The sequence below is a fragment of the Taeniopygia guttata genome, chromosome 15, assembly GCF_048771995.1.
Source record: "Taeniopygia guttata chromosome 15, bTaeGut7.mat, whole genome shotgun sequence".
Classification (NCBI taxonomy): Eukaryota; Metazoa; Chordata; class Aves; order Passeriformes; family Estrildidae; genus Taeniopygia; species Taeniopygia guttata.
Window position 1 is genome coordinate 9,182,501 of NC_133040.1, and position 16,648 is coordinate 9,199,148.

A 16,648-nucleotide genomic window follows, 5' to 3' on the forward strand; every position below is an offset into this window, starting at 1 on the left:
CCTTCCAACCAAATCCAGCCTGTGATTCCACGACTCCACGAACTTCTGCCAACGGAGGGACTCTGCAGAGCCCGGCAGGGTGGGCTGAGCCCAAGGATTTCTCCTGCCCCTTTGGCACCCAGCATGGAGCAATTCCCACCTGGCACTGCTGGGGCTGCATCGCTCTGCAGTGCTGCCCCTCGCAGCCCTGCGGTGGCACAGTGAGGTGACCCAGCTGTGCCACGCTGCTGGGATCATCGGGAGCGTGTCCCTGCCCTGGGACAGGGCTGCACCCCCTCCCTGCTGCCCAGAGCTGGGGCACAACATTCTGGCTCCATCCCCAAAAGGATGGGCAGGGTGGCGTGGGGCACCTGGAAAAGGGGGAACCAACTCTTCTGTCGCTCCACCGCTGCCAGGGCCGGGCTGAGCTGGCACAGGGATGCGTTTGTTTGTTTGTTTGTTGTTTGTTTTTTGTTTGTTTGTTTGTGAGCCCCTTTGTTGATAAATTTGCATCGAGCCTTGGAAAATAAACAAAAAATAAAGTATCTTCTCCAAATTGAATGACATGAATTATTCCGACCGAACTCACTAATTAAGACCTCATTAGCAGCCCAAATTTGTGATAGATCAGCAGTGGACTTGGCGCAGTGGTTTAATTTAATGATTTCTTGCATTACTTTGTTAATCATCTTTAGTCTGATTTAATTTATGCCAATGTGACTGTCCTAATTTCTAATTAAGGCGTTGATGGCAGGGACACCACCAGCACCCCCCACAAGAATTCCAATCATGGATAGTGCAGACAGAATCCAGGTTGTTATCCCGGGCTGGGTGGGGGGCTCCTCCTCTGGCCCACAGCCCCATGTCGGACACCTCTGCTCCAGCTGGAATTTTTCCCAGTGTTCCCATGGCTGAGCTGATCCTAAAGTCCCCCAAAGCTTGGGATCCTCAACACTCTGGGATTTCTGTTCTGTCAGGGAAGCGTGGGCACGGCCACAGCAGATCCAAGAGTTTGCAGGGGAGAACATCTGCTAATGCAAAACATTTATGCCAGTCGATATAAATTTATTTAGTGCAATAAATGACATAATTGAATTTTTATCTCCTTAATATATTTCCCTAAAATAACGAAGATTTGGAGTGTCCCTGGCCCACAGATGTCTTTCATGGGGATGTATTTCCTGTACTATTACACTTGTATAAATCTGACATTTAAACAGTTTAATAAATGAGCAGTTGTTTGACTTGTTTCACTTTCAATACATTCTGGTGGATTAATAAAATGTATTTCAAAAGGAAGCTCGATAGAACACGCTATAAAAATTCGTGATTTATTAGCGATACATTTGCTATTAGTTGGGACAGATACTCAAAATGTCATTAAGGTTAAAATAATAATCAATCAAACTAATTAGACCCTATTTTTCATATGCAAATATAATTAAGCATCCATTTCTCAATAACTTTAAAGAGAATTATTGAAGCTGCAGAAAGTGTGCTGAGTCCTTACTTGAGCTAATGAAATGGCAGCACCCTCCCTGCATATGCAAACAAAATTGATTAACTGCTCTGAACTTGGCTTAATAACCCAGGAGGGGCTGGGGGAGCAGGGCTGAGGCCTGGGGGTGTCACTGCCATGCTCACCCCAAAAATTCCTGCTTTCTCAGGAGCTGGGATGCGGGATCGTGGCACGGATCCCACAGGTACCACCATCTGCAGCTCTGCCTCACCCGTGTTTGCGGATGTTTTTTCACTCTGACTGTTTTTTTTTCCAGGGAAAAAACACCATTTTGATATGAGAAGGGTTAATAAGAGATGTTTATTTATGAACTCGGCATATTACTGTTGCATAATTTGAATACAGTGCTATGAGCTTTTTTTATTGCCTGCTATAATTTCATTTTTAAAGCTTCCCCTATGCCATACTTTACAAATGATATCGCAAACAAGAAATAAATTCTGTTTTGCAGCTGTGCTAACTATATTTACCCATGGGATACACTATTTTGTCCTTGACATAAATCCCCCGGGATTTCACTCGGAATTACTTTGGCACGCCACATTCCCTGCATCGGGGTATTGTGCACCGAGTCTATCACCGGGCTCTGGCGGAGCCGCCGGATCGCTGCGAAGAGAAAGAGGCACTTGTTTAGCATATTACCATGAAAATCAGTCAACTCGCACATTAACGATTGTCAGGGAAGCCGGGAGAGGGAAATAAGGGAAATAACTGCGGATTAAACCAGCAAGGATCCCCCAAGCAGCAGCGGGAGGGGCAGGAGGTGATGCCCTCCAGCCCAGCACACCCTGAGCATCACCTGCTGCTGTTGTGCCCAAATATCCCCCGGTGTCCCCACCCCTCCGCAGGGCAGGGAGTCCTCTAGCTGTATGTGAACCCACTTTTAAGGGTTTTTTTCCCAGAATTTGCAGCCCCTCCAGGATTTTCCTGCCGCTGCCCCGCTGCAAACAGGCAGGTCACACAAGGTGCTCACAGCACCTCTGGGTGCGGGACCTGCTGCTGACTGGGGCCTCGTTTCTGCAGGTGTCAGGCTCCAGGACATCAGCTTTAATGGAATTCAGCTCCCCCCGGCTCTGCCACGCTGGGGGAGCTGCCAGGGAAGGGGGTCTGGGGCTGGCACGGGGCGGGAGCGTGGTGGAGCTGACAGTGTCACAGGTCTCCGGGGACAGGCGTATTTTTGTCGATCATGTAGCATCAGGTTCTCGTGTCACCGCGTTCCGCAGCTCGACGGCACTTAATACACCGTGACAAGGTGTAACATCAGAAATGGAACACAAAATGAGATCAAACGGCATCCTGCTCCCCAGAGGGCCGGATCAGATCCGAGGGATGGAGGTTTGAAGGGGGGAAAATAATGCAAACTCTCCCCTCCATAGAAAGCTTTAGAATCCCATTAGCCTGGGCAGCCACAGCCAGGCTGGGCTCTGATGGGGAGGAGGATTTGGGACCTGTGGGGTGAAGGTCTCACCCCATCCCTGCGAGCCACAGGGTCTGAAGACCTCCCAAGCACTGGCCTTGCAGTGGGGAGCAGCTCCAGGCTCCTGCTGGAGTGGGGACACCCCCAGCTCCTGGGGTTGGGAGTCAAACCACAATCATGTCCTTGTCACAGGGATGAGGAGGGTGACCCCAAGGAGGGGACACCCAGAACTAAGTCCTGCCCCACTTTTCTGTCTGTCTGCAGGCAGAAGCTGATCCAACAGGCACTGCCCTGTTGGGAAGGTGTTTCTTGAGAGGGACCTTAATGGCAGGTTCTGACCCTACAGACAGGTTCCTTCAGGAAAGCAGGTTAAGGACAGAACACCTCGGGGAAGGTAAAAGGAGGACATTTTTTCATATATCTCAGCAAAAAAAAAGCCATTTTTCAGCAAAGAAGAGCTCTTTTCATACGGAAAATGTTAACCAGATGCTCCAAAAAAAGTACATCATGGAAAGAATGACCGGGGTCCCTGTCTGGGACCAGCCCTGGCCCCAGAGAGCTGTGGGGCAGCGCTGTGGGGCTGCTTGGGCTGCAAACAAAGGCAGATGAGCTCAGGAAGGCACCAGTTCCTGGCCTGGGATGGATGGAGGGTGGGGTTGCAAACACCTGAGATTCAGGGCAGGACACGATTTTTTCCCTACAAATGGCCACTGGCACCACATCAGCAGACACCTGCAGAGGAATGTGTGTGTCCCTCCACTCCTGAGCCGTGTTCCAGAGGAGCCTGTGGTGTTTTGGGAGTGGGGCAGCAGCAGCAGATCCCGTTAATGCAAATTAGGATCAGAGCCAGGGCATCCAACACTCTGCCCCGTGGATTTCTTCCTGGTGGCAAAACCTAAATCCAATCAGGACAAAAGGCCGAGGCAGCATCTAAACGAGAGGCTCATCACTGCACAGGGATGTGCAGCGGGGAAATGAGGAGTTTTCAGCCTCTGGCTGCACCCAGGGCCATGAGAATCAGCAAATCATTAATGAGCCTGAACCCCCGGCAGCAGCCCAAGGGACAAACCTGCCCCAGGAGTCTCCTGTGCTGAGCCCGGCCCTGCCCTGTCCCTGCTGGTGGCCACCGGGTCCCCTGACCCCTGCCTGCCCCAGGGGGTGTTGGGGATGAGCTGAGACACAAACTGGGCAGAGGAGTGTTGGAATTTGTGGTATTGATGATTTTGAGATTGTAAAAGGTTTTTGTCTTTTTGCTCTGTTGTTAAAGAAGAAGCCATAATTCGTCTGTGCTGGTTTCAAGGTTGTTTATTCTGTTTATCTCTAACATGTTCTGCTGCCCTGCCGCAGTTCTGTCCTGCAGGGCAGCGTGTGGGGCTCTGCCCTCAGTGGGATGGTACAAACATTAAATACCACAAACTACCTGTGCTGGATTTACAATAACGTGCCAATATCTGTCACCTACGTTGAACAGTGTGTCCCCAGCCTGAACCAACAGAAAAATGCCAACACCACAGTGAAACATGGAGGGCATGAAGAAGGAGAAAAAGGACAAGGCACACCCAATTTCTTTTATCTTGTCTCTTTTGAACCCCTAATCTAGAATCTTAAAATTTTACTTTTGCACTCGTGCCACACTTAATTATTACTGATATCAAACACTCAGAATTAGTCATTTATCCTATAAAATTGAAAAATCTTTTCTATAGACAAAGATCACAGACAGTGTCTCTCAAGGCTCTATACAGGGAGATTCCTAACCCCCTGCCAAAGTCCTTGGCCTTCCAAAACAGCCAGAAAGAAGCCCTGGATTCCCACAAGGAGCTGCCAGGGTAATGTACTGCAATAACAGGTTTTGTCTGTTTATAATGAATAAGGATCAGAGCTGTTTTTCCTTCGGGTGCCTCAGTCTGTCCATCTCCCACCCATCCCCATTTGCCCCATCTCTCTTGTCCCCAGAGTGGCTGTCACAGGCTGCCCAGAGCAGCTGTGGCTGCCCCATCCCTGGGTCTGTCCAAGGCCAGGTTGGATGGGTCCTTCTGCTGCTTCTTCTGCTGCCAACAGCCCCCAGCCCCACCCTGCACAGCTCCAGGATGATCCCAGCAGCATTTCTGGGCCCATTTCCACGAGCTTTAGGAGCAGCAACACCCACCCTGCTCCAGGCCAGGGGAGGGCAGGGGGGTGACCTGGGGACCCACTGGATCCCTCAGCAAGGGTGTGACAGCTCCAGTTCCTCTGGGAGAGGGTCTGGGAGATGTCTGGGAGATGGATGCCTGCTGGGGTGGGCTCCCACAGTCATGTGTCTCCATTTCATCACTAATATGCACAATTAATAAACTTAATTACACGTAAAATTGCAGCAGCTGAAAAATGAGTGCAATTCCTTCTCCTCCAGCTTCACACCGAGCCTCCAGCGAGGACGAGGGGTGCAAAGGTGTCCCTGCAGCCCCCTTTGTCTTCAGCAAACCTCTCCCACAGGCCCCTGTCTGGCTCTCCTGGGAAGGGACATGTCTTTGTGTCTCTGATGTGCTGCTCCTGAACAGAGTGATCAGCTCCTGTGTGCTGGAGGATTAAACGAGTCTGTGAGGCAGAACATTGTCCTGGGCAGGCAGCGCTGATCCCTGACACCATGAACAGATCCCTGACACCCTGAGTGGATCCCTGACACCCTGAACTGATCCCTGACACCCTGAACAGATCCCTGACACCCTGAATGGATCCCTGACACCCTGAACTGATCCCTGACACCCTGAGTGGATCCCTGACATCCTGAATGGATCCCTGACACCCTGCACTGATCTCTGAATGGATCCCTGACACCCTGAATGGATCCCTGACACCCTGAACTGATCCCTCATACCCTGAACTGATCCCTGACACTCTGAACAGATCCCTGACACCCTGAGTGGATCCCTGACACCCTAAATGGATCCCTGACACCCTGAACTGATCCCTCATACCCTGAATGGATCCCTGACACCATTAATGGATCCCTGATAGCCTGAACTGATCCCTGACACCCTGAACGGATCCCTGACACCCTGAACTGATCCCTGACACCCTGCAATGATCCCTGACACCCTGAACTGATCCCTGACACCCTGAACTGATCCCTGACATCCTGAATGGATCCCTGACACCCTGAACTGATCCCTGACACCCTGCAATGATCCCTGACACCCTGAACTGATCCCTGACACCCTGAACTGATCCCTGACACCCTGAATGGATCCCTGACATCCTGAATGGATCCCTGACACCCTGAACTGATCCCTGACACCCTGAACTGATCCCTGAAACCCTGAACGGCTGTGTCCCCGTCACCTCGCACAGACACCAGCAGCAAGGTGACAGTGACACCAGGATGCCGGGAGGCTCCGGAGAGGTGACAGTGACACCAGGATGCCGGGAGGCTCCAGAGCTCTTCACGGTGCAGAGGAGAAGGGGTTAATGGCTCCCCTCGATGCCACAGCACTGAAGTTCATTACTTCTGCTAATTGCTTTGGAGTCGGTGGGCCAGCAGCTCGTGGAAAACGCGTCTCAGTGTGATGGATTCACCGCTGGGAGCGGTGCCGGGGAAGGGGCTGCCACCAGCGGGGTGTTCCCATGCCTGGCCGGGCTGCAGAGCGCTGGTCCCAACCCTGTCACCACAGCCCCGGGCCACCACAGGGATAAAGTGGCTCAGTGTGGTTCCCCCCCTCACACAACCCCCTGAATAATCAGGTTAGCTCAGAGATAAGGGGCTGTGAGGGGAGGAATATCAGGAGATGGTAAAGATTTCCAAAAGAGGCTCTTGCCCCGAGATTGTTGGTTCAGCTCTCTTTATTCTGTGATGTCCTTGTGGAGAGCAGGGCAGAAGAGGACGAAGAGGAAATGTCAGGGGTCTATATAGGTTTTGGACAAGGGTAGAAAGGAGGGTCCAGGGTTCTCTTGATCAGAGTCACAGGGTCCCGGGGAAGGGGACACACAGTGCCCATGGGCTCACTGGAACAGCTCAGGAGGCAGAGACACGACACGGGGGAAAGCTTTCCACCCCTCTGATGTTCAGGGCAAGAAGATGGGTGATGCATGATGAGCTAAACACGCCCTGCCAGTGCCGGGGACACCGGGGAAGCTTCCCTTTCCCAGGAAACGGATGTGGCCATAAGTACTTTACAAGCATACGGTGATTATGTTTAATAAAGGACATTTTCCGTAATTAAAGAGTTTTATTAAGGCATTATTAGCCCTTTAAGTTGAAAAATAGCTGAACGGAGGTGTAATAGAGGTGCGAGCATCTGTACTGGGTGAGCAGATGGAGGGGGAGCTCCACCCTTGTGCCGAGAGCCGCGGGGCTTGGCTGGCAGCGGTGACATGTGGCACATCGTGTGTGGGAATCCAGGGCTTCCCTCTGGCTGCCCTGGCAGGTCTGGGACCCTGGCAGGGGTCAGGAACCCCCCTGGACAGAGCCCCCAGAGACACTGGCTGTGATCTCTGTCCATGGAAAAGAGTTTTCAATCTTACAGGATGAATTACCAGCTCTGAGTGTTTGATAGAAGTAATAATTAAGTGTGGCACGGGTGCAAAAGTAAAATTTTAGGATTCTAGATTAGGGGTCCAAAGGGGACAAGATGGAGGAAATTGGGTGTGTCTTGTCCTTTTCCTCCTTCTTCATGCCCTCCATGTTTCACTGTAGTGTTGGCATTTTTCTGTTGGTTCAGGCTGGGGACACACTGTCCAACGTAGGTGACAGATATTGGCACGTTATTGTAAATCCAGCACAGGTAGTTTGTGGTATTTAATGTTTGTACCATCCCACTGAGGGCAGAGCCCCACACGCTGCCCTGCAGGACAGAGCTGCGGCAGGGCAGCAGAACATGTTAGAGATAAACAGAATAAACAACCTTGGAAACAGCACAGACGAATTATGGCTTCTTCTTTGGCAGCGAGGCAGAAAGACAGAGACTTTTACCATCTCAGAATCATCAATACCTCAGATTCTGACCCTGGTGTGTGTCACTGCCGGGCAGCTCCGGGCACGGCAGGTCCTGCTGGCTGCCACCACCGGGGCTCAGGACCATGCCAGTCCCCCTGATGTGTGAGGAGATGGTGGCTGGCATCCTGCTGGCATCACAGCCCCAGAGAGCAGCCAGGACAACGCCACGCCACACCAGCAGCTCCCCCTTCCCTCCCCGTGCGGATTTGAGGAATTCAGCGTGGCTCCTCTCGGGCACTGCTGTCCCCAGCACAGGAACATCAGCCTGGGCAGCCTGTGAGGAGGGCCCTGGGCTGCTGCCTCTGCCGTAAATCAGGATTAATGAGGGAGTGGAGGGAGCTCCAAGCCCGGCACAGCTCTGCTGGCAGCCCCTGCCAGGCTGGAAGCGGGGGCTGCCTCCGTGTGCCCGGGCAGTGGCAGTGCCAGCGCCGTGCCAGCACCCTGCCCTCGCCCTGCACGGCTGTGGGTCCTCACTGAGGGGTCAGGGCTGTCCCACAGCCTGTGCCACCACAGCCCTGGCAGTGCCACCCGGCTGGGGGAGCCTGGATCAGCCAGGGCCAGGTTGGAGCATCCTCTTCAGTAAAGGGCTTCAGCTTGTGCAAATACCATGGCAGCAGAGGTCTCCTTCCAGCTGCCATTGCCCCCTCCCTGTGGCTCTCATCACCCTCTCAGCCTGAGATTGCCCCGGGGAAGGGGCTGAGGTGGGGTGAAGCCCTGGGGGGAGCTGCCCGTGCCCTGCTGTGCCCTCACTCTGCAGGTGAGGGAGGCTGCAGGGATCCTGCAGCGCCAGCATCACACCCGTCAGGAGGAGCAGGGCTTGTGTCAGCCCCCCCAGCTCTGGAAAAAAGGAGCCGTGGGCACTGCCAGGGGCTTGTGCCAGCGCTGACCAGAGGGGAGGGAGCTGTGACATTGCCAGGAATGTTTTTTTCTCCATCTGAATTTGTGCGGCCTGTCCTCTAATCATTTGTACGTTATCCATCATCCCCTGCCTCCTGTCCCTGCTGTCGCACAGCTCCAGGCAATCCATCTTACAGTTAAAAAATTGTCTCTCTTACACAGGGGCTTTCAAACAAGACAAATAGAAAGAATAAGATCTGGTATTGAGATGCTGTGTACAGGGTGAGATACATAAAGTGCCGGGTAAAAGATCCCATCTGATTGTCGGGAGCAGATCTACGGCGCTGTCAGCGTGGCAGGGTCCCCCCATGGGGGCCAGGCAGGATTCAGACTCATCCCTGGCACACTCCTGGGGATCCAAGCTGGGTTTGGACCTGGCTGGATGGCACCATCTCCCCTCTGGCACAGTTGTGGAGATCCAAGCAGGATTTGGAGCCAGCTGGATGGCACCATCTCCTCTCTGGCATAATCCTGGGGATCCAAGCAGGGTTTGGGCTCAGCTGGATGGCACCATCTCCCCTCTGGCATAATCCTGGGGATCCAAGGAGGGTTTGGACCCAGCTGGATGGCACCATCTCCTCTCTGGCACACTCCTGGTGATCCAACCAGCCTCACCAGCCCTCGCATGGGCAGCACGCAGCCACTCAGCCATCGTCAGGGGTTTCCCAGTGTCTGAGGGATAAATCTGGCAGCCTGGCACAGAGCCTGGCACTGAATCCTCCTGTCTGACCTCCCAGTCCTCTGGGACTGAGCCCATTGCTGCTGCTGGTGCAGTGACACCCCTCAGGGATGTGGAGATAAGTTATGGTTGGTCCGGGCTGTGTGTGCCAGGCTGATGGGGACTTGTGCCACGTGTGAATGCATCTGTTATCTCATTACAAAATGCTGATTAGCCCATGATCACCCCAGGGGAGAAAAAGAGGGAAGAGAGTGCCTGTCAAGCACCCCCAAGATCCAAAGGTTTCGTGCTCAAACACTCCTGCTTTGGGCAGGGTGGGTAAATCCCTGCTCAGAGCCTCGCTGTGCCTGTGCACACTCGCAGTGCTGAGGAATCAGGGTGAAACACCCACCCTTCTCCTGCCAGGCTGGCTCCTGGGGTGTGGGTGCCCAGGGAGCTGTGCTGGGATCCTGCCAGAGCCACTCCTGGGCTGTGCCAGTGCCAGGGTGATGCTGCAGTGATGCACAACTCCCTTCTTCCTTGCTCCCTAATGAAACAAAATAAATTTACGTGGTGCTGCATCCCCCCTGCTCCCTCCCCTCGCTGAGGCAAAGGCATCTGATGGTGGTTTAGACAACCCCAGAGCCGCCACGCTCCGAGCTGCCTGCATTTTTATGAGCTGACTTGTTATATGGGGTGGAAGTATGCAAAATATGTCAAGCCCAAGCAGAGATTTGAATCAAAATGACTCTAATTACTTGTAATAATTTTTTGTATTCCAACATAAAGCAATGTTTAAAAAAAAAAAATCCATTACAATAGTTAAAAGACAAATCATTTAGTGAGTCCCTCACTTTATCGCTTTATTAGACAATTTCCTTTGCCACATTTGGAACATGTGGCTGGGTGATTGCCCAGGGCTATTCCAGTGCAGGCAGCACCGACAGAGAGTTCATCCTGTCATTAGTCAAACACCATCACTGCAGGACCAACGGCCGTGTCAAATTAGACACCATCTCCAGGCGTCAGCGTGGCACCAAATTGGGAGGAAAATTGGGTTCTCTCCCTTCTCTCCTTCCTTTCTTCATCTCTAAAATAAGCCAGTTTGATTCTTCCTTTGGGTGAGCCCCAGCGTGGGACGTGTGAGCAGGGCTGGACCCAATTTGCTGGTGCTGGTGTGATCCCTGGGGGCTCTGTGCAGTGGCAGCTGACGTGGGCGAGAGGAAGAAATTCTCCAGTAAGAAGAAGAAATTCTTCACCTTCCACTCGAGCAATTTACTGCAAGGCCTGTCCAGCCTGGCCTTGAGCACTTCCAGGGATGGAGCAGCCACAGCTCCTCTGGGCAACCTGTGCCAGGCCCTCAGTGCCCTCTGAACTTCTTCCCAAAATCAAATCTAAATCTCTCCCCTTTTAGTTTAAAACCACCCCCTCCTCTCCTGCCACTACCTGCCCATGCCACTCTCCATCTCCTCTAGGAGCTCCTTTAAGCACTGGAACGCCTGGAAAGCCACAGGGACTCTCTGGGGAGCAGGACCCACGATCTTTTTTTAATAGGGCTGGGGTTGGGGTTAGGGTGAATGTTACGGTGAGGGTTAGGGTTAGTTTTGGGGTTAAGGGTTAGGGTTAGGGTTAGGGTTAGGGTTAGAGTTAGGGTTAGGGTTAGGGTTAGGGTTAGGGTTAGGGTTAGGGTTAGGGTTAAGGGTTAGGGTTCGGGTTAGTGTTGATGGTTAAGGTTAGGGTTAGGGTTAAGGTTAAGGTTAGGGTTAGGGTTTGGGTTAGGGATAGAGTGAGGGTGTGCCCACACTTACACCAGCAGCACCTTCTGGGGTCTGTCTCCCGCCCTGTGTCCCGGGTGCTGCTCGGGGGATGTGACCCCGCTGTGGTGCTGGAAGCGTCCCGGCAGGACGGTCCCAGGGCAGTCTCACGGTGGCCATCAACCCCTGAAGGTGTCAGCGCTGCCTCTGGGCTGTGCCTTTGGGCAGATGAAGCCAGGCGCTTATTGCTGTGACATAATTTAGATGAATGGGGTGGGTGATCCATCAGGCAGAGCCCCGCGCAGCCGGGGGGGATCCCATTACCTTACACGTGTTAACAGCCCAACTCCTTTGTACCACAACAAAGTGTTGCTCCGGCACAGGCCGGTTTCCCTCACTGTGCGGGAGGAGCGGGGCTCGGCGGTGATGGATGGCGGCGCTGGCGGGGCGGGACGCGGCCGTGCCGCGGGGGAAGGGGGACACCGTGTGGGGACACACCGCGACACTCGGGCACGGCGGGGCACCGGGCCGGTCTGTCAGCAGCCCCAGAGCCGCATGGGGCCGGCCAAAGAGCGCTGGGGATAGCGGAAGGAAGGGATGCGGCTGGAGAAAAGGGGGACAGCGCTCTCCAGGACAAACATCCTTGTTCTGCTGATGGAGACAGGCACAGGAGAAGGAATTGGCTCCAGGAGCAGAACGGACCTTTTTGCTCCTACAGCTCCCTGGAAGGGTGTTGGTGCCATGTGGGGGTCGGGCTCTTCTCCCAAGCAGCAAAGGACAGGAGAAGAGGAAACAGCCTTATTGTAAATGTAGGTGAACCTGGTGGGGAGAGATGCTGATGTCTGACTCCAGTTCAGAAGGCTGAATGATTTCTTTATTATAACTATACTATAATACATTAATAGACTATTTAAAGGAGATACTAAAACTACAAACTTACTTTTTCCAACTACCAAATCTAACTAACTCACAACTCGTGACCCTCTCTGGAGAGTCCAGACATGGTGGGTTGGATTTACCATCAGGATCAAACAATCCTCACCAGAATCCAACCAAGCAAACCACCCCAGGTAAACAATTCTCCAAACACATTCCACATGGGAAAAACAAGGAGTAGAAATAGAAATTCTAGAAACAGAAGTTTTCTCTTTCTTTCCTCTGTGCTGCTCTATGAAAAATCCTGAGAGAGAGAAGAATGTGCCTGGCACAGCAGCCTCAGGAAGAATTTCTTCATGGAAAAGGTGGTCAGGCATTGGCAGGGGGTGGTGGCGTCCCCATCCCTGGAAGTGTTCAGAAAACTTGTTGGATGTGGCCCTTGGGGACACAGTGGTTAGAGGGTGGTGGGCCTGGGCTGATGGTTCGGTTTGATGACTTTAATGATCTTTCCTTAACTCACAGGGACACTCAGAGTGGCACCCCTGGCACCTCTGCTCGTGGAAATGCCCCAGACATCCCAGCTCAAACCATCTCCAGGAGACCAGGCCTCCCTGGGGTCTTGGGGCAATCTGATCCCTGTGCCAGCAAGGATGTTTCCCCCGTGCCAAGCCTTCATCCTGTGAAAGGTCATCTCCATCAGGAGAGCCCTTAAAACCAGCCTAAAAAGCCATTTCTTGCTCCTCAACTCCCCACCAGGAGTGTTATCCCTTAATTGCTGCATTTATCCAGACTTATTCTGTATATCTCCCAATAATGAGTATTTTAGAGATGTAATTATTGCTGTCATAAATGTAATAGTGACAAAACAAGAATTGAAATAGTGGCAATGAGAATAATTCACCGTTGCAATTAATACTGCCCCACTTAGTTAATATGTCACCGCTTCCAATAAATGCTGTCATTATCCCATTACTAATTCCATGGTATAATAATTATTGAGGTCATAATTAAATGCCTATAGTCATCGTGGGGCTGGGATGGGTACAAGGATGCAGGGAATTCACAGGATCTTTGCTTTCCTGGGATGCCCAGGGGGCAGCTGGAAATTCCAGGAAAACATGAACCATGGGATAGCATGGCAAGAATTTGGGAATTGCTGGCTGAGGCTGGATTAATTCTCACCTTGACTGGTTGCTCCCAATGAATCTTTAAAGCACCTGGTGCTGCCAACATCATCAATTCCCCCATTTTTAAAACTTTTTTTGGTATGGAAACATCGATATTATCCCTTTTTGCTGCTCCACCTCCTTTCCCACCCTTTCCTTTCATCCCTCAGCCAAGTGCATTTCCAACCCAATGCAGGTACTTCACGTTAACTCAACTTTTACTGGAGTTCAACTCAATTTTCCTCAGATTAAATAAAATTTCCAAGTGTCACTCAGCAGCAAACGATCAGTGGGAAGGGGGTGGATTTTTCTAACCCTATCTCTGGTCCAATTACAATTTTTAATCTATATGTAGATAATGGTGAAGAAAACCCCTGTAGAAATGTCAGGAGCGAGGAGGTTATTAGCTGAGTTTTAATTACTGTCTATCATTCAGAGAAAACCACAGTGCCCTGAGAAATTGGGTGACAGCTCTGGCTGTAGGAATTAGGTGGGTTTCGAAGGCAGGTGGGTTTCAGAAGAGTGTTTGGGGGGGTTTTGTCCTTCCAGGTGGGCGGCGCAAATGCCAGCAGGGTTTGTTTTGTTTTTTTTTGGTTTTTTAAAGGTTTTTTCACCTCTCCACCCCTGGAGCATGCACTGGTCCCACACACAGCCCTGATGGCTGGGAAATCCTGGAATGGCCTGGGTTGGAAAGGGCCTTAAAGCCCATCCAGTGCCACCTGGGACACCTCCCACTGTCCCAGGTTGCTCCAAGCCCCATCCAACCTGGCCTTAGGCACTTCCAGGGATCCAGGGGCAGCCACAGCTGCTCTGGGCACCTGTGCCAGGGCCTCAGCACCCTCACAGAGAAGAATGTTTTCCTAATATCTGGAGCTGGAAGGGACCCATGAGGATGATCAGTCCAGCTGCTGGCCTTGCGTGGCAGCACACGTAGAGCAGAACTGACACAGCATGCAGACACTGCACCCGAGGGGAAAACCTCACCAGAACCCAAATGTCTTCCAGGTTTTAGTCACCAAATTAAGGATTAATCCAGCTCTGGGGGTGCAGAGACCTGTCTGGGGCAGGAGCCCATTGCCAGGAGCACACAGGAGCTGTGCTCAGACCTGGCACTGTGACTCCCCACCCCCTGTACCCCATCCCTGGGTGTCCCTCGGAGCACAGAGTGACTGTGGCCATCCCTGCAGCTCCAGACCCTGCTCCTCCTCCTCCCAGGAGCTCTGGTGTAAAATAACCAAGGTTCTGCCACCGTTTCTGCTCCTGTGCCTCCTGCTGGGAATATGTCTGTGCTAGAGCCGACCCCAATGCCAGCAGAGATCATTCCACCCTGCAATGAGCTGATGGATTCAGTCCTGGCATGAAGGGTGATCCCCACAGCTCCTGCCTGGGGACAGGAGCTGGAGCATCCCTGATGTCCCTCAGCAGCTCTGGCAGCCCGGCCCCAGGCAAGAAGTGGAATGAGAGGGGATTCAAGATCCCTTCCTGTGGATTTCTCTCCCGGGGTTCCTCGGTCAGGGTGACCCCAAGAGAGATCACAAAGAAGTCTTTGCTTCCCTTAGCCTGATCACAGCCAAAGAAGGAGCCTGGAATTCTTCTGATTGTGCTTTCAAGGTTGTTTATTTCTTCTTATCTAAACATTCTTTCTCTGACCTGCTGAGCTCTGGCTAGCAAGTCCACCATGGCCATCTGCCCTGAGCCCTGGGTGGCTCCCACCTTATATACTCAAAAAACTCTGTGTGTATGTTTACAATTTCTTCAGCAATTCCCATCAGCTATGTTAGACTGTGACTCTCTACCTTAAACCAATAGAAAAGTGCCACCATCACACCAAGACATGGAGGACAAGACAAAGAAAAAGAAGGCTCGGACACGCCTAAAATCCTCTATCTTGAACCACATTCTAAAAATCCCAAAATTCTACTTTTCCACCCTGTGTTAATTCCAATACCACACTACTCAAACTCTTGTGGCTTGTAATTCCTCATACAGAGTTGGCAGCTTTTTCCACGGGCTAAAATCGAAGCCACAGCTGTTGTTGACTTCATGCCAGGGTCTCTGAGACCCCTGCCAGGGTCTGGAGCCAGCCAGGGCAGCCAGAGGGATGTGCTGGGCTCCAACACCTTCCAGCCCAAAGCAGGGTGGGATTCCAGGGTTCTGTGGTTTATGAAAAGCATGCCAGGGCCAAGCACCCGCTGGCACCTCGGGCAGGCAGCACGGGTGGCTCCGCTGGTGCTCAGGAAATCAAGAGCCCTCCAGGAATTCCCCAGCCACAGCCTTCATGGCATTAAGTCCCATTTTTCTCTAAATCCAACAGAAATGACCACGTGCAGGCTGCCCTGCTGCTCCCTCTGAGCCCCGAGTGCCCAGAGGGGTCAGGAACCTGCTGCCACCCGGCCACCTGCCATTGTCATGGGAATCCTGACTCCCTTCTGCGCTTCCTGAAATTAAAATGTGCCTCCCTCCGCTATAAGTTGTTATCAAAAATAGAAGCATTTTATCTATCTTTAGTGCAGAACACAGATTGCATGGAGACATTCAATTTGGAGTCAATTTAAATTTCAATTGTCTGTGAAATCTAAATCAATAGGCTATAGTTCAATGGTGCTTTAATAAAACAGGACATAACGGAGGAATCATTAGGGATTACATATGATAAGAGATGGAAAACAGAGTCTGTGTAATGGTGGAGGAGCCATTAGAGAATTACCTCAAGCATTTGCAAGTAAACCAACAGCCTCCTTCTCCTCCTGAGACTAACGAGAAGACTTAATTGTGCTGCAGCAGCTAAAAATACATCTCTGTCAGCGCTGGGATTGGTGGGTGGATTACAGAGGAGTACAAACACCAGGATGTTCCATGGCTCCTTGGTGTGGGTGGGACACCTCCAGCCACCTCCTGTCCCCATTTCCCCTCTTGTCCCCCTGCCCACCTCACTGAGCTGTCCCCAGGCTGTGGCAGAGCTGTGACTCCCCTCCACATCCCCACGGTGTCATCCCTGTCCCTGTAACAGGGAGGTAACGAGGCTCTGGGTAGCTCTGGACACCTGAGCAGGAGTTCCAGCGATGTGTTTCCCCCTGATTGATGTGGATGGTCCATCATAAAGCAGTTTTATTTAACTTTCATTTGCATTTAAGAATAGTTCCCTTTTGCTTAGCTCGTGGTGAATTAACCTGGTCAGGCTGAAGAGGAGATTGGATTTCATCAGCCTCATCTTCCTCTCCTGGATGTGGGAATCACCTGCACAGGAATGGCATTCAGAGGTGTGCAAGGACTGAACCACCACACAACATCCATCCTTGGACTCTCCATCCCTGCAATTCTCATCCTTGGAATCTCCATCCCTCGATCCCCATCTCTGCAATCCTCATTCTTGGAATCTCCACCCCTCAATCCCCATCCCTGGAATTTCC

General features: G+C 52.0%; 1 long non-coding RNA gene across 2 annotated transcripts; it reads right to left on the reverse strand.

Moving 5' to 3' along the window:
• Nucleotides 1–10,279: 10,279 nt before the first annotated feature.
• On the reverse strand, nucleotides 10,280–11,625 carry LOC140685146 (uncharacterized). Of its 2 annotated transcripts, XR_012058404.1 has the most exons (3): nucleotides 11,521–11,625; nucleotides 11,251–11,444; nucleotides 10,280–10,649 (listed from the first exon to the last, which is right to left on the reverse strand). It is a non-coding gene; the product is annotated as an uncharacterized lncRNA (long non-coding RNA). The 2 variants fall into 2 exon arrangements; XR_012058403.1 differs by having other exon boundaries at nucleotides 11,251–11,599.
• Between the last annotated feature and the right edge of the window lie 5,023 nt (nucleotides 11,626–16,648).